This window comes from Balaenoptera physalus (assembly GCF_965194825.1).
Source record: "Balaenoptera physalus genome assembly, chromosome: 5".
Lineage (NCBI taxonomy): Eukaryota > Metazoa > Chordata > Mammalia > Artiodactyla > Balaenopteridae > Balaenoptera > Balaenoptera physalus.
In genome coordinates this window covers 33077019-33095499 of record NC_138884.1, presented here as the reverse complement: position 1 = coordinate 33095499, position 18481 = coordinate 33077019, and the positions used below count along the sequence as shown (strand labels likewise).

At 38.1% G+C, this 18481-nt stretch overlaps 1 protein-coding gene and 1 long non-coding RNA gene across 2 annotated transcripts in view; one reads left to right on the top strand and one right to left on the bottom strand.

The window, feature by feature from the left end:
- LOC309661629 overlaps window positions 1-18481 on the top strand; it is a 156800-nt gene that overhangs the window by 14351 nt on the left and 123968 nt on the right. The gene's annotated exons all lie outside the window — the stretch shown is intronic.
- The window catches only part of EDNRA (endothelin receptor type A), a 63085-nt gene that overhangs the window by 28989 nt on the left and 15615 nt on the right, over window positions 1-18481 (bottom strand). The window lies entirely within an intron of this gene.

The window sequence follows — 18481 nt, the reverse complement described above, 5'->3', positions numbered from 1 at the left end:
ATAATATTGTACTAACTTGACCAACTTCTTTGTTTTGCAGAGTACCTCTCGCCATAGTAACTCTAAGTTGACCTTCCAATTTCGTTCTACCATTTCTAAAAGAGTAAGGTTTAATTTCATGGTTGGTGTGGTCATTAATATGAGTCCATGGAAAGAGGATAGGAAACTATTACCCGACAAATACAAAATCAGAACTTATGCATTTTGAGAGTTTAGTAACATAGGGCTATCTATAATTCTATTTTTTATGGCTAAGATCCTGTTTGACTTAATTTCTGATGTTCTCTCTTTTGGGTTTTCAAACATATTTCCCTTCTTTTGAGTAGTTTTCTAAAAGACCTTTTCCTTCAATCCAGCCCTACCGCTGGTCTCTTCTTCCTCTCACTCTAACTGGTCTTGATTGGTGTCTTCTCAGAATTTCCATAAATACCTTTGATCAAGGACAACCAGTGGGCTCGTCACAGAAATACTGCCCTAAACTCTGACAGTTCTCACGAAGCTAGAAAATAATTATACCATTGCTGATTGCTAGTTATGAATGCCTGATGCAAGTAAACACATAAAACATTATTTCTGAGATGAATCACCCCCTAAAAAGAAAACCTGAAAATTACTTTTTTACACAGTGAGAGTTTAGTATTTTGTCCCAGAACTGTAATTCTCCACTAAAGACTAGAGAGATGTAATTAAAATGTGTAAGGATTGTTATAGGATAAGTTTTGGAACAGTTGAATTGTTATGGTTGGTTCATTCCCGGAGACAGAGGATCCTGAAATCTACGTGGATGGATTTCCCAATTCACACATCCAACAATGAGAGAAAAGAAAAGGATGTTTCTGGCTTAACAAGGGAGACTCTGAAATCCCGTGCAGGTCTAAGTAACAAGTGCTAAGAAAAATGATCTGGGAGAACCCACAACAGAGCATGTATTGTTTCAGGCCCTTCCAATCTCAATTGAAATATGTTTTTTTCATGCTTGCTTAAACTTTTAATTAGGATTAGGTGTAAAGGAAGCACTCAAGAGAAAGATATCATGGAATTGGTGAGCACCAAATAGATGACAGAATTGTCTTTCTTTGACACAAGTAGATGTTTGGTTATTTTTGTTGTTCTTTTTTTTTTTTTTTTTCTTTGCCAGCATTGATTCTTCTTGGGAATTACTGACAAAGGAGAATGAAAGAAATCATTGGAAAAAAATTTAAGGTACAATCACAGTGTAGACATCCCTGACGTATATCCACTTCATTCTCAAGGGACGTATGGATAGTAACCGTTCTCATGCTGCCAGCAGGAAATTAGGGTCCTACCTGCAGGCAACTTCTCTTTCTGGTTAAAGCTGGCTTCCTCAAAGAGGCCCTGCTTAACTACCCAATCCCAAGTAGGACCTGCTTGTTAACCTCTTTCATGGAACCAATATTGGAGTAATCTTAGATTCAAAGACTCCTTTCAGCCCACTCTGTCTTAGCAAGAAAACATATACAAAAGGAAGACATCAAAGAGACATAGAGTATAGCTCACCTATTTTTCTCTTATTTAGAAGAGGCATTTTGGAGCTTATGAAAGACTACGGGAAATGTATCCTTTCTGTTATTTATTAGCGTTTAAAATGGAAAATACAATATTTAAAATGGTAAAAGTTAAGCTGTATAAAAACTTGTATAATGAAAAGTTAAGTCTCCCTTCTATTCAAGACCCCTTAATTCCCCGCCCAAAGGCAACCACTGTTAATTATAAATTGTGTTTTCTTCCGGAAAACTCCCTATGTACATAAATCCTGTTTGTTTGTTTTTTTTAAAAATCAGAACATTATGGAAATAATACCTTTCAGCAGTCTTTTATGATTTTGTTTCCTAGAGCAGACTTCTGGGAAGCAGTTCTATTGCCTAATTAAAATGTTTTGATTTTTTAAAAGCACGTTGAGGAAAACCACTTAGACTAGGATAGGAAAAGATAAAGAACTGCTTAGCATAAACAGACCATGGTAAAAGAACTAGTTGATTTCATTATTGTTAACAAGCTAATATCAATTCATTGAAAGAAAAACCAACCCAGTCTGACAGACTAACAAGTCGGATTGGTTCAAGGGTAAATCTGGAACCTTGGAGCAGACATAGCTTATTTTTGCCATAAGAGGGTCTGTGCTTTTATGTAACCCTCATATTTATAACTTCCAAGGGCAGCACACAGTACCTCGTATGTAGTAGGTGGTGAACAAATTAATGATTTCAACTCACTAATTCAGGGAAATATTTTCACATTTTGAAATTTGATAGCACCAATTTCCCACAGAAAACACATTCACCTTATAATTTACTTTCTATTTAAAAGTCATTTAACAGTATCTGAAAGTAGTATTTCCACTCTTTATGTTGAAACAAACAATGCACCGTTCAACTAGTTGTTGGAGGAGGTGGGAGAATACAGTTCTGTTGAAAAGTCCACGGTAAAGAGGGGCTGCCAAACACTTTGCTCGGAGAGCCCTCCCTTTGTGCTGAGACTGTCCAGCTTGATAAGAGCCACAGAGCAGGCACCTGAAGATGACGCCCGTCCTATGGTCCAATCGGGTTCTCAAGTGGACCACAGAGGAACAGCCGAGGGCAACCTAGGCAGCAGAGGGTCATCTGCTGAGCATGGATTTTGCTTTAGGACTTTTCTGAGGGGACTTTTCTTCAGCTGAAACGTAATTAAAGTCCTGATCTCCACCTGAAAACTAAAGCACTACTAAATGGCACAAATTAATGTAGAAATTCTGTATTTGTGTGGCTGATTCGGATTGTGGAAAAATCAACATAAAATTGATAGGCTGCATTTTTTAACCTGTCGAAACAGATTTACCTAAGGACTTGTACCACATGATCCACCAATAAGCACCCTGTTTTTAGAATGACTAGATCCAAAAGCAGGATGTCTGGCCACTACTATATATGGTACAAAGCAATTTCTACTTAGTTGTGATCTTTTATTGATAGTATGTACAACGTACCTGCTTATGTCAGCTTTCTGGAACGTACCTGACAACGAGAAAGTAAGCAAAAATGTAAGGCGCCAAATGGTTGCTGTGAAATTTATGCCCTGAAGTTCACGTCCTTGACTTACGGGCGAACGGTCTGAGTCTTCCCCGCAGGTTGATTTGTTTTTACTTTACACCCATTTTTATTGTTCTTTTTAAATGGTTCTGTTATTTGTGCATTGCACATCCAAAGCTACTCATCAATACAAACCCTCCTGAGTAATGGTTCTCAGCCTTGGCTGTACATTAGAATGATTGAGGGAGCTTTTAAAAATACCAATGCCCAGGCCATGCCCCTAGATGACTGCTCTTCATTGTGGGGTGCTTTGTCTCCCAGGGAACATTTGGCAACGTCTGGAGACATTTTTTGTTATTACAAATTGTTGAGAGGCTACTAACATCTGGTAGGTAGAGGCCAGGGATGCTGTTAAATATCTTGCAATGCACAGGCCAGGCCCTCTAATGAACAATTATCTAGCCCAAAATGTCAGTAGCGCTGAGGTGAAAAACCCTGTCCTAGGCCAATTAAATCAGGATCTCTGGAGTTGGGGCACAAGCCCGGAAGTTTTTAAAGCTTCCAGGTGATTCCAATGTACAGCCAAGGTTGAGAATCACTGCTTTAGCACACTTGTTTTCAAGCTTCAGCAGGTTCAGCATCATCTGAGGGCCTATTAAACCACACTGCTGCGTGCCCCCCGCCCCGAGTTCCTGATTCAGTAGGTCTGAGGTGGGGCCTGAGACTTTGCACTTGTTTTGGTTGCGTTGGGCCTTTACTGCTATGCGTGGCAGCTACTCTTCGTTGCGGTGCGCGGGCTTCTCATCGCGGTGGCTTCTCTTGTTGCGGAGCACCAGCTCTGGCGCGCGGGCTTCAGTAGTTGTGGCATGCTGGCTCAGCAGTTGTGGCTCGTGGGCTCTAGAGGGCAGGCTCAGTAGTTGTGGCGCACGGGCTTAGTGGCTCCGCGGCATGTGGGATCTTCCCGGACCAGGGCTCGAACCCGTGTCCCCTGCATTAGCAGGCGGAGTCTTAACCACTGCACCACCAGGAAAGCCCATGCCTTTGCACTTCTAAGGAGTTCCCAGGTGATGCTGATGCTGCTAGTCTGCTTTGAGAACCTCTGCTCTAGAGATGCCATGATCAGTAAAAAACTGATAGATAGTTGACAGACAGATAGTGCAGGATGAGCAGAAAACCGAATATAATATAGACATAAATAAAAAATCATAATGGCTTGGGGCCATGTAGTTTGCACCCCTCTCATGCCGATAGTGCCTAAAGCCATCAGTATAGAAAGGTACAGCTCAGTAGCAGGTGACCTAACTGGTATGCACGACTCTCATGTCCCAGGCCTAATGTCCCAGGCCTCACCAGCTTGGCATTATGAAATAAGGCTGTTCTTTCCTTAAAATCAACTTAGACTGTCAATTCATAAGACTTAGGTTCAAATACAAGATTTATCTGTTAGCAACAGTGACCTTGGGTAAGCCACTTACCCATTGTTATGTCTCATTCCTGTATTTGTTAAATGGGGTGGTTCTCATACCTGCCACAATGGTATGATGACCATCTGGGAGGCTCAAATGGGACAATGCTTATGAGAGAATCCACAAACTGAATGTACACCGCACAGACGTTAGTTATTTTTAACTGCTATAGTTTGTGATCATAAACTGAAGTGTACCAATTATTCATGACCATGAAGAAAAGGATAATATAAATGAATTTACCCCCTCTTTTTATCCATTCCAGATGCTAATGCCATTACTTGGATATTATCTTTGTTATTGTCATGGCATCTTAATAATGGGATAAGTAAAACCAGCAGTGCATTTTTCTTTGTGCTAATTTTCATTCCAGCCCATCCAGTGAGGATGAGGGCTTCTCCTCCTTCCCTTCATCCCAACCCACCCATCTCAGGAAGGAATGAGGGATTTATGAATATAGTCTGTAATAGCTGGAAACCTCAAAGTAAATAAAATGTTCTCTTCCCCTCAACATGGATTATCGTTGGGTCACTTGAAGCTGGGCATGACGGACCAGGTACCAGTCTTCAGAAAGTGGGGTTCTGAGGTTTTCTTTCTTTCTGGGGCAGGGGCTGGGATGTAGAAGTTGGTACATAGTCGAATCAGCAGTAAAGATGTTCTACGTCTCCTGACAGTACAGACTGGGATGGTAATAAAGCCTGTGATGCCCAGGACAGGCCTTCCATGAGGACATGTTTTCTGGCTGTTGCAAATCTCAAATTGGTCACAATAAAATAAGTCACTTTGCGTGACTGAGAATGAATTTTGCCTTTCCCTTATGCTTTAATTGCTTCCGGATTGAGGCAGAGTTTTCACAGAAATCAAATCAAATAAATAAAACAAAACCCATGGCTTCCACCCTACCCATACACTTTTTCCTTTGACAGGCTCCCCCTGCTTCCCGACCAGCCCAAGAATTTGGAAAGCATGACATCCTTAGAGCAGAGCAGACACTCCACAGATGTTCTCGACTCTGGGTGCCCTCTGTGACCTGGGGGGATGGAGAAGAACTCCTTTTAATGAAAGCAAGTGGCTTGGTGTAGTAAAGAGCGTGGGCCCTGAAGCTCGACCTCCTGGGTTGGACTGAATCCCAGCTCTGCTATGTTTCAGACCATGTGACCTTGGCATGTTGGTTAACCTCGCTGCTTCTCAGTTTCCTCCTCTAGAAAATGGAAATGGTGATGGCAGCTACCTCACAGGGTTACTGTGGGTGACAGAAGAGACCATCCATCGAAAGCAGTTAGCAGAAGTAAGTATCTGGAAATGTGAGCTATTTGCACGGCGTGTGGTTATCAGTCTCTACTTTCTGTCTGTTTTTTCCAGTGAGGTTGTGAAGGACGGTCATCCAGGTTACCAGGTCCAGGGGGGTGGCAGACTCCACAGGTACAAAGGGCCCCATTCACAAGGAAATGACTACCCAGAAGATGCACAGATGTGACCCTAAAGAAGCTGCAAGCAACATTCTGTGGGAACTCAGCCAAAGAAGGCTCTGGAACCCGGCTGCCTTGTACCCTACATGACTTACTCAAGTGAACTGTGCCTCAGTGAAAACTGGAGGTGAAAACTATGCCATATGGTTGACGTGAGTGTGAGATGAATTAATCCAGACAAAGTCCTTAGAACAGGGCCTGACCCATCACAGGTTGTAAATGTTAGTTCCTGTAAGAGATGGGTTTTGAGGAACTGCTCCAGCTACTCTGCACTTAGATTAGAAAACTTGAGGTTGTTGCTACTACTCACTATCCATCTATTTCACCATTGAATATTCAGTGTTTCGGTGTCAGCTGAGGTCTTAACTTTTTAGAATCTGAAATACATAGATGTTAATAACAACCCGGTGAAAGAGAGAAAAAACAAAAAAGAGGAAAAAATACTTTTAATTTTTTAAAAATGTATTTATTATTTATTTTTGGCTGCGTTGGGTCTTCGTTGCTGCGCATGGGCTTTCTTTAGTTTGGCGAGCGGGGGCTACTCTTTGTTGCGGTGCACAAGCTTCTCATTGCAGTGGCTTCTCTTGTTGCGGAGCAGGGGCTCTAGGCGACCGGGCTCATTAGTTGTGGCTCGCCGGCTCTAGAGCACAGGCTCAGTAGTTGTGGCTCACAGGCTTAGTTGCTCCGTGGCATGTGGGATCTTCCCGGACCAGGGCTCGAACCCGTGTCCCCTGCATTGGCAGGCAGATTCTTAACCTCTGCACCACCAGGGAAGTCCCGAAAAAGTACTTTTTAAAACCAAGTTCCAAACCCAGGAAGGTTATTTCATTAGAGGAAAGATGGTTCACCCAAGATATGGGCTTATTATCCCCAAGAATCTCAGTCACCTGAAGGCTGGGAATGAAAAGAAATGTCTCTGATAAAGCTGCTGTAAGGATGCCAATCTAGAATCAAGGGATTTATGACTTCTACTTTTTTGGTATGCCTAAAACCAAAGGATCATTGGATGGAGAAGAATTAAATGTTTTTAAAAAAGAAAAGTTAGAAGCACTCAGTATCAAAATTGTATAGGTTAGTGCCAAATATATGTGTCAGTATTTTAGGATTTAATTCATAATGGAGAGAAGATTTACGTTGGAAAGAATGAACCTGGCTTTTCCTGGATGGAGAAAAGATAGTTAATTATAGAAAATAAGTGCGCTGACCTGGACACACAATAAGACCCAAAACCTGTTGAAAAAATGTTACTGTTTATTTTAATCAGCACTCTCTATGGTAGTACATGCTAGTACTTATTTAAAAGAAACATGCAGGCGAAAACAAAGCAGAACAAAACAAAACAAAAAATAAACTGGTAGAGATTTCCACATGTAGATTTAGGTAGTAGCCCCAAAAAACTTATCAGGAAGGTGGTAATAAGTAGAAAAAAGCAAAAGCCAACAGCAGATTTGAAAGCATGCTGCCTATTTAATGATGTAATGTGTGAAATCTTAAGAACTGAGGTTAGTTCTTCATTGTAAAGTACGTCATGTGGTCACAATTATCCTGTGTTGATGGAAACGATGACCCAACTAGGATATGGTATGCGGCATGAAGAAAATGATACCATATGTGTCTTTTGGGGAAAAAAGAACACTATTGATGCTGAAGCTGATGTGTTACAGTAAATAAGGTCGAGGTGATTTTGAATATTTAATAACAGAAATTCATTAGGAAATAAGACAATTTGCAATAGCTGACGTAAAAAGTGAATTAGGAAGACATGCTCAAGATGGCTGAGTTACCAGTCATGTAATGATGCTTCACATAAGAATGACATGCATGTAAACAATTCACCCACTAAAGTTTTAGAAGAAGGAAGGATGTAATATACTGCAGGGAAGTTAGAAATTCTGGCTTCCAGCTCTAGCCCTGTCAGAAATCTTTGGGCTTTGCCTTCCTCCTCTGCCATATAATCTCGTTCTGGCCCAACATTTCTTATCTCTAAATTCTCTGCCAGCTCTTAAATTGCATGATTGTTTTTTTTTTTTCATATCAGAACTCCAGTCTGTAGCTGGTTTCTCTGAAACTATTATCAACTCCATTTATCCCTAAACTCGCTTAACCTCAATCCCTCCCTTCATTTTATATGAATAATTTTGTCTTCCCAATTTCTCTTTTATTCTTCCCAACTATGAGTATTTTAGTCCTTTTTGCCTTTCTTTTTTCTACCCAAAAGGATGAATGATGTTAGTACCTGTGGAATCCCGTAGATGAAGTCTTGAGACTATTTATTTACCTCGAATGTATGAACAGTATTTTATTCCTCTCCAGGGAGAAGCTAAAATATACAGAAAATTTGCCCAGTGAGCTATAAGCACCATACTGTAAATCCTGACTATAAGTAAAATGCAGGAAAAAACAGTAGGTAAGTGGCTATTTTAAGCTTCCAGTCAAGGGTCTGTTATAAATCATAGTGTAAAATTAAGAATTAAAAAATTTGAAAATTAGTTTGATCCTACTTTGTCTTATTTCCAGTCATTTGGAAATGAGATAACATTAAATTGTATAAGTCAAGAATAATAGATTTTAACCTAGTTTTACTTCTCAGTCTTGATATTCGACGCATACTATATCTCCATTATAAGTATTTTGTTTTAGTGCTACCTAGAACAGAAAACATACAAATTTGGGGTCTAATGTAATTAGCCTACTAATTAGCTGGGCTTCCTTTCCTAGACACTTGAGTATTGAGAGAGACTTGTACCATTTCCTTGAGATTAGGGCCAATGTTCTATTTCCTTTTCATCTCTCTCAGGACACTTGGTACATTGTTTTACATGCAGCAATTGTCCAAGGAATATTGACTGCCATGAAAATCAGCGACTTAAGCAAATGTTATTAAGACAAGTTTGGTAAACGACATTTATCTTAGATCTGAAAAATTATAGCATTTTAGACTTTGGACAGGTGCTTAGAGACCATCTAGATCAGTGGTTCTCTAAGTGTTGCCTGAGGACCCCTGGAGATCCCTTTTCATGGTTCAGGAGAACCTTTCATAGGACCTGCAAGATCAAGATAACACTGAGATGACTGCCTTTTCTACTGGTTGACATTTGCACTATTGGTGCAAAAGCAACAGTGGTTAAAACTACCAGTGCCTTAGCATGAATCAAGCAGTGGCACAAAACTCTTCTAAGTCATTGCATTCTTCGCCATCACACACTAGCTGTGGAAAAAAGTTGATGCTGCAAGAGTAATGGTGAGGACTTCAGCAAGGTCATAGGCTACAAAAGCAATATACAAACATTGGTGGCATTTGTATATACTAGAAATGAAAAATACAAAAATGAAATTGAGACAATTCCATTCAAAATAGCATCAAAAAAAGAATAAAATACTTAGGAATAAATTTAACTAAAGAAGTATAAGACATGTTTGCTGAAAGCTACCAAATACTGGAGAAATCAAAGACCTAAATAAATGTTTTTGCATTGGAAGGATGAGTATTGTTAAGATGGCAATTTTCTCTAAATTCATCCAAAGAGTCAATACAATTCCTATGTAAATTCAAGGAAATTAGCAAGTTGATCTTAAAATTTATATAGAAATGTAAAGGACCCAGAATAGCCAAAATTTTTTTGAAAAAAAAAATCCAACAAAGTAGGACTTATAGTACCTGTTTAAAAACTTACTATAAACTACAGTAATCAAGGCAGAATGGTATTGGCATAACAATAGACACATAAGTCATTGGACTAGAAAAGAAAAGACAGAAATAAACCCTTATATTTATCATCAATTAAGTTTTAACAAAGGTGCCAAGGCAGTTCTTTGAGGAGACGATAGTCTTTTCAATAAATGGTGTTGGGACAATTGGATATGTGTATGCAAAAAAGTGAACTTAGATGCTTACCTCATATACTACACAAAAATTAATTGTGATCGTAGATCTAAATGTAAGGGCTAAAATTATAAAACTGTTAAAAAAATAAGGGAATTTTTTTGTGATTTTGGCTTAGGCAAAGATTTCATAGATATGACACAGAAACATGTCCATAAAAGAAAAAAATTTGATAAATTGGATTTCATCAAAATTTTAAAATTTTGCTCTTCAAAAGACACCATTTAGAAAATGAAAAGAAAAGCTACGGAGTGGGAAAAAATATTTGCAAATCATATATCTGATGAAGGATTTCCATCCAGAATACGTAAAGAACTCCTACAATTAAAAAATATAAAGAGAAATAACATAATTAAAAAGAGTAAAAGATTTAAATAGACATTTCACCAAAGTAGAAATACAAATAGCTAAGTACATGAAAATGAAAAATGCTCAGTATCATTCATCATTAAGGGAAAAGTACATTAAAGCCACAATGAGCTACCGCTACACATCATTAGAATAGCTATAATAAAAAAGACTGACAATAATAAGTTGGTGAGGATGTGGAGAAATTGGAACCCTCATATAATGCTGGTGGGAATGTAAACTGGTACAACCATTTCTTTGACATTGATATGATCCAGTGATATTATTCAGATTTCTCCCGTGTTATTCATTGATTTGTTTGTATTTATGCAATTTTATCACATGTGTAGGTTTGTGTATCGACCTCCAGGCAAGACATGGAATAGGTCCATCACCACAAGGACCCCTTAACCACACTCCCTTCCCTTCTCCCTTGAACTCCCTAGCCCCTGGCAACCATTAATCTGTCCTCCATCTCAATAACTCTGTCAGTTCAAGGATGTTATATAAATGGAATTATAGTATGTAATCTTTTGAGATAGGCTTTTTTTTTTTTTTCCACTCACCATGATTCCCTTGAGATTCATCCAATTTGTTGTGTGTATCAATAGCTTGTTCCTTTTTGTCACTGAGTAGTACTCTATGGAATGGATGTACCATAGTTTATTTAACCACTCACCCACTAAAGAACATCTGGGTTGCTTCCAGGTTCAGGCTATTACAAATATAGCTACTATGAACATGCCTGAACAGGTTTTTGCATGAACATAATTTTCATTTCTTTGGCATAAATGCCCAAGATTGCAATTGCTGGGTCTTACGGTAATTGCATGTTTAGTTTTGTAGTAAACTTCCAAAGTCTTTTCTAGAGTGCTTCTACAATTTCTCAGTCTCACCAGTGATGTATGATGATCCAGTTTCTTCTCACCCTTGTCAGTATTAAGTGTTGTCACTATTTTTTAATTTTACCCATTCTGATAGGTGTGTAGTGATATCTCACCGAGGTTTCAGTTCTGCATTTCGCTAGTGGCTAATAATGATGAACGTCTTTTCATGTGTTTATCGACCAGCTTTATATCCACTTCAGCAAAATTTCTGTTCATGTTTTTTTGCCCATTTTCTGCCTGGATTGTTTGGTTTTTTTGCTGTTGAATTTTGAGAGTTTTTAATATGTTCTAGAAACTACTCCTTTGGTTAGACATGTTGATTGCAAATATTTTCTCCCAATCTGTAGCTTGTTTTTTCATCCTGTTGATTGCAAATACTTTCTCACAGTCTGTAGCATGTTTTTTCATCCTCTTAAGAGGGTCCTTTGCAGAGTAAAAGTTTTAAATTTTGATGAGGTCCTATTTATCAGTTTTCTATAGATTGCGCTTTTGGTGTCAAGTGTAAGAACTCTTTACTTAGTCCTAGATCTCAAAGATTTTCTCCCTTTTTGTTGCTAAAGTTTTATACTTCTACATTTTCATTTAAGTGCAAAGTTTAAGATTTAAAAAAATTTCAACTGTGGTAAAGTATACATAACATAAAATTTACCACCTTAACCATTAGTCATGGACCATGTATGTCTTTAGCAAAGAAGAAGTAGTCTAAACAGAATGTGGAGATCCACTGAGGGTCACAGAACCTAAAAAGTGATCAAATAATAGATATTAAGCCCTAAGGCACTTGCTTCTCTCCAGTTGTTCAATTATCCAAAGTTTCTGGCTAAGAAATAATACTTTATTAGACATGTTCAATTCTAGTACCAGCTTTTTCTTCTGGGCCATTTCCACAAACCAAATATTTATCACTTCATGAGAGTTAATCAGAGTTATGGCAAACAAGTAAAAATTTCCAAACCACAGTAGAGGTAGAATCGGGTCTATCAGCTGAGAGACTGCTTTTATTATATCAGCCTGCAAGCAGGGCCGATTTGAATTAGTGTCTCTGTAAAATTATAAATAGCTCCAAGTTCTGGTTCACATAATTGGAACTACAAATGTTGACTCCTCACATTCTGAGAGTCTAGGTTCCCTCCCTCTCTCCCTTCCTCCTTCTTTCCCTTCCCCCCCTTTCTTAAATATATATGAACTGTCTTGGGTGTGCCTGCTGAATTACAGAGTGGCTAAAAGTAGAGTCCCAAGGATGGATCTCCATCACCCAACTTTGTCTTCTTTCTCCCATCCCTGCAGCTCCCCCTTCCTTCACCAACAATTTTAAAAGGTCTGATGTATACAAGTAATACCTGTGCCACAAAATCACATACACACATACACATACTGTTAAAAAAGAAGGAACATGGACTATCTCATATTTTTCCCCACCTCCCCCTTTGTCTATGACATGGCCTTTCTGTCCATTACCAAATATATATTCCTTGAATTTTATAGCCCAGAGATAAAAATTCATCTATCTTTAGTTATGACTGTATAATTTAATTGGTCTATCAAAGAAATATAAAATGTAGTGATTTTCTGATCAAATAATTTCAAGTATGTAAATCTTTTATCTTTAAGATCTCTGGGGAGTACCTCTATTTTTTTTTTTTTCTTTTGTTTGGGATTTCCCTAAAATAAATGGAAATGTCATCTTTACCTTGTTCTTTTTCTTGTTTAACTGCAACATGAATGGCTGCTCAAAGATCTAGCCTCCTGGTTCAGTGCTGCTATTAATTGCTTGAAAGACAATGTTATGGGTGTCTCTAAGCACACGACAAAGAATTTAAAACTTCTTCAATTTTGATCAGAAAATGCATGATTTTGTCCAGCAGGTTTCAAGGATACCCAGTTGCTACGACCTTCAAGGAGGCCAAGTTCGGATGTTTGCTAACATAAATGCAGAAGACAGAGGGAGGGTAATAGACCTGGGCTGTTCATCTCATTTATGTCAGCAGTTACCTCAGGAACAGGCTTACTATGTGTCACTGTGCCTAATGGGATTCCATGAGATGGCCCTTCTTTATTTTTTCATACAAAGATAATGACTTGAAAGATCAAGTGATTTACTCAAAATCAGTCGCAAACCATTTTAAAAAAGAAGCATACTTTGATTTCTTGGGATTATGCCCATTTACTATCTTGGGCGTTGTGGGTATAAGCCACTTAAGAACAATGAAGGTTATGAGGCCTTATTCATATTTTTGAAGCTCAGATCTTGAGCTCTGACCTCCTATAGGACAAAATAGAGGAGAATGAGAGGCGAGGATGAAAAGCAGGGCCAGGGGACTTCCCTGGTGGCACAGTGGTTAAGAATCCACCTGCCAATGCAGCGGACACGGGTTCAAGCCCTGATCCGGGAAAATCCCACGTGCCGCGGAGCAACTACGCCCGTGCGCCACAACTACTGAGCCTGCGCTCTAGAGCCAGCGGGCCACAACTACTGAAGCCCACACGCCTAGAGCCCGTGCTCCGCAACAAGAGAAGCCACTGCGATGAGAAGCCCGCACACCTCAACGAGGAGTAGCCCCCGCTCGCTGCAACTAGACAAAGCCCGCACACAGCAACGAAGACCCAAGGCAGCCAAAAATAAATAAATAAATAATAAATAAACTTAAAAAAAAAAAAAAGTAAAGCAGGGCCAGGGCAGCGGGTGAGATGCCAAAGGGGTGGATAAACTTTTTCTGTAAATGGCCAGATAGTAAATATTTTGGGCTTTGCAGACCATCTGGTATCTGTCGAAACCATTTATGTAATCAATGGGTATGGCTGTGTTCCAATAGAACTTCATTTATAAAAATAGGCTTTGGGCCAGATTTGGCTCATGGCTGTAGTTTGCCCACCCCTGGGTCAGAGAATCAGACAGGATCAAGCCGAAGTGGTGAGTACTCAGTGCTTGCAAATTAGGCCCTGGAATATTACCTTAATGTGCACAACTTCCCCCTGGATTTACTTCCCCTCCTTTACGGTAACCCCGGAGCTGGAGGCATTTTAAGGTCACTCCATGAAACCAATAAAAATATTACTGTGAAGGTAACTATTTCCTCAGAACAAAAAGCAGGAAAAATTTCAACAAATCCTCTAAGTTTAAAGGCACAATCATAAGATTGCAAAGCCCAGTGTTCACACATTTCACAAAGTTCTGAATACCTTCTTGGCAGTATGTATTCAGGGCCTTGTAAGACCGCCATTGAATTCCATTTAAAATCTACTCAGTGGTTTTGATACATAAAATTTCTTTTTAGTGATGTTGCAGTGCAAATTTTGGTGTTGATGTTAGGAAGGATTTTCTTTTAGATCTGTCTTCATATGCTACAATTTGGTAAATTTCTATAACAACCCTCCCTTACCATTTTGTCTTAGAATAATGTAGTTACCAGATTACAACTAAACCTCCAAGTTTTACCTAGCAACTGGCATCCCAAAATATGTCATTTAACAAAAATAACCTCAGAGAGATCGTCTGGAAAATTTCATCAATCCAACTTAAACTCTCAGAATATTTACTGTCTGAAATCAGTGCTTTTTAATCGGTGTTTCATGGGGTGTTTTAAAGTTTTAAAATAAATGGCCATTTACTGCAGCAGTAATGGAAAATGCTGAAACCTAATTTTATTTCTATGTCTCTTGAGATTAATTTGATTAATTTTGGTTTAGCTGTGTATATTACTTTAGGAGAAGGAGAGATGACAGTTTTTCTGTTTTTAAAGAAAATGTTAATAGGTGTTTTACATTCAAAATGTTATTTTTTTCAGTAAAATTGTGTTCAATGGTCTCAAAAATTTCAACAGAACACTGGACTATAAAATTCCCCTGGCATTCAGGCTAACTTGATGGAATATATGTATCCTCACACAGAATGCAAGCCACTCAGAGGCACCGCTGTCCTAGATTTCTTTGTGTTTTCTATAGACACTTAGTAAATGTGTGAGTTGATTTGGGGATTATCCAATATGAAGGCAGATAATAGATTTGCTTGAAAGGCCAAGAAGAATTATAATGAACAAAGTTCAGACATATGCCACACAAGCCTTTAGAGCTTTTAGAAAAGAATTCCGTCTAGGAAATTCTGCCTAGTTCCCAGTACTGCACCATGCCCTGGTGGTTCTCCAAAATTACTGATCAAAATATGAAAGGATTACGATCAAGATTTATGTTAAAAGCATATATTTAGTATATAAATATATATGTTGATATTTAAGTATTCATGATCAAGATTTATATTAAAAGCATTTATTTAGTATATAGGTATATATGTTGATATTTAAGTGTTATATATATTTATATATACATGTTAAGTTTTATATATCTGTATATATTTATTTTTTTTCAGCAATATATATGCACACAAAAAGATGCATGTGAGAATGTCCATAGGTGCACTATTCATATGAGCTCAAAATTGGAAACTATTTAAATGCCTACCTAAGTAGAATGAATAAACACATTGTGGCATATTCAGACAGTGAAGTGCTATACAATAATGAGAATGAATAAGCTACAACTAAACTCAACAGCATGGGTTACTCTCACAAACATAGTGCTGATCAAAGGAAGCCAGACAGAAAAGATTATATGTCATATGGTTCCATTTACATAAAACACAAAAGTAGGCAAACAAATTCATGCTGTTAGAAGTCAGGAAAGTGGTTGCCTTGGGAGTTTGGGTAATTAGTGACTGAGGGACTTCTGGGTGCAGGTAATGTTCTGATTCTTGATCCTGGTTACACAGATGTGTTCATTTGGTGAAAATTCATAGACCTGACACGTAACGTACATTTTTTTTTTTTGCATGTATATTACACCTCAATAAAATGTCGAAAATGTTTACAAAGTATTATGGCTCTTAAATGTTGTAACACTACCCTAAATTTTCATAGATTTAGCTTCTATAAGAACATCAAATTTGTGGAAACAAAGGAAATATGCAGAGAAACACAGTATTTGTGACATATATGACATCATTTTGAAAGAGAAACGCTGGAGTATTCTGAACATTTTTGTTTTGTGAAACTAAGCTAAAAGTTCACAGTGGCCAGATTTTTAAAAATATACAGACATTCTACAGAATTACTTTATCTGACATAAAAGTCATGTGGGATGGGGTGTGGTGGCCCCCAAGCTGTAAGCTTATTCAGCTCTCTGCTTTCCGGAGAACTGCTTGTCTCTTTCTTGGTATGCACTCCTGACGCTGCGGTATTGAGCGTAAAAAAGGAAAATGGCTTGCGGCCAGTTTCGTTCCAGGTGCCTGCTCTGGATCTAAGAGCCCCTGGTTGTTCCCCAGAAGGACGTGCTGCCCTGAGGGGGAAGTCTGTATCTCCAAAGAATGGCCCATAAGGCATGCTGACGCATAGATAGTGGCGCATAGATAGTGGCGCATAGATAGTGGCGCATAGATAGTGGCGCATAGATAGTGGTGACAGAATTATGTGGAAATACAAGGTTTACTGATTTATTGTCTAATATTCGTTCCGTACTAAACCTATATATACATTCATGCTCTTTGAATAAACTTGCCTTGCAACCATCAGTTGTCTTGGCCCTTCTGACCCCATACTGGTGCTTTTCAGTTCCTTACCCCTCACCGCCAGGAACTTCTAGCTTTCTGCAGCCGGTCTGCGGCAATGGGGCATAGTATGTTATTCAATATTTGGCAAAGAGATGTGTGCCCATTACCTTTTATATTTTGAAAGGAATGATTTTGGATATTTTGAACATGCTCAATATAGTTTGCTTTTAAAATTAGGGATATTAGGGACTTCCCTGGTGGTCCAGTGGTTAAGACTCCATGCTTCCAATGCAGGGGGCATGGGTTTGACCCCTGGTCGGGGAACTAAGATCACACATGCCGTGTGGCATGGCCAAAAAAAAAAAAAAAAATTAGGGATGTTAATAAAGTTGCTTATTCAAATAGCTTCAGATTTAATGAAACCATTTCATTAAATTTCATTGTAAATTTTTTTTTAAATTGAGGATTTCTAGCTTATTTTATTTTATTGAAGTATAGTTAATTTACAATATTACATTGGTTTAAGATGTACAGCATAGTGATTCAGTATTTTTATAGATTATACTCCATTAAAAGTTATTACAAAATAATAGCTATAATTCCCTGTGCTATACAATATATCCTTGTTGCTTATCTATTTTATACATAGTAGTTTGTATCTCTTAATCCAATGCCCCTATCTCCCCCCAAACCACTGATGACCACTAGTTTGTTTTCTGTATCAGTGAGCCTGTTTCTGTTTTGCTATATACATTCATTTGTTTTATTTTTTAGATTCCACAAATAAGTGATATTATACAGTATTTGCCTTTCTCTGTCTTACTTCACAAAGCATAATATTCTCTAGGTCCATCCATGTTGCCACAAATGGCAGAATCTCATTCTTTGTTTATTGCTGAGTAATAATCCATTGTATATATACACGTATAACCTCTTTTTTATCCATTTATCTGCTTCCATAACTTGGCTATTGTAAATAGTGCTGCTATGAACATTGGGGTTGCATGTATCTTTTCAAATTAGTATTTTCATTTTTTCCAGATATAAACCCAGGGATGGATCAAATGGTAGTTCTATTTTTAGGTTTTTGAGGAACCTCTATACTGTTTTCCATAGTGGCTGCACCAATTTACATTCCCACCAACAGTGCACAAGTGTTCCCTTTCCTCCACATCCGTGCCAGTATTTGTTATGTGTAGACTTTTTGATGATGGCCATTCTGACAGGTGTGAGGTGATCTCATTTTTGTTTTGATTTGCATTTCTCTAATAATTGCGAAGCTGAATATCTTTTTATGTGCCTGTTAACATATGTATGTTGTCTTCGGAAAAATGTCTATTCAGGTCTTTGGCCCATTTTTTGACTGGGTTGTTTATTTTTTTGATATTGAGTTGTACAAACTGTTTATATATTTTGAATATTAACCGCTTGTTAGTCATATCATTTGCAACTCTTTTGTCCCATTTCGTAGGTTGTCTTTTCATTTTGCTGATAGTTTCCTTTGCTGCGCAAAAGCTTTTAAGTTTAATTGATCTCATTTATTTATTTTTGCTTTTATTTCTTTTTCCTTAGGAGATAAATCCAAAAACATATTGCTATGATTTATGTCAAAGAATATTCTATGTTCTATTCTAGGAATTTTATGGTTTCAGGTCTTACATTTAGGTCTTTAATCCATTTTGAGTTTATTTTTGTATATGGTGTGAGGAAATGTCCTAATCTCATTGTTTTACATATATTAATAGCTGCCCAGTTTTCTCAGCACCACTTATTGAAGAGACTGTCTTTTTCCCAGTTTGTACTCTTGCCTCCTCCTTTGTCAAAGATTAATTGACTGAGTATGTGTGTGGGTTTATTTCTGGG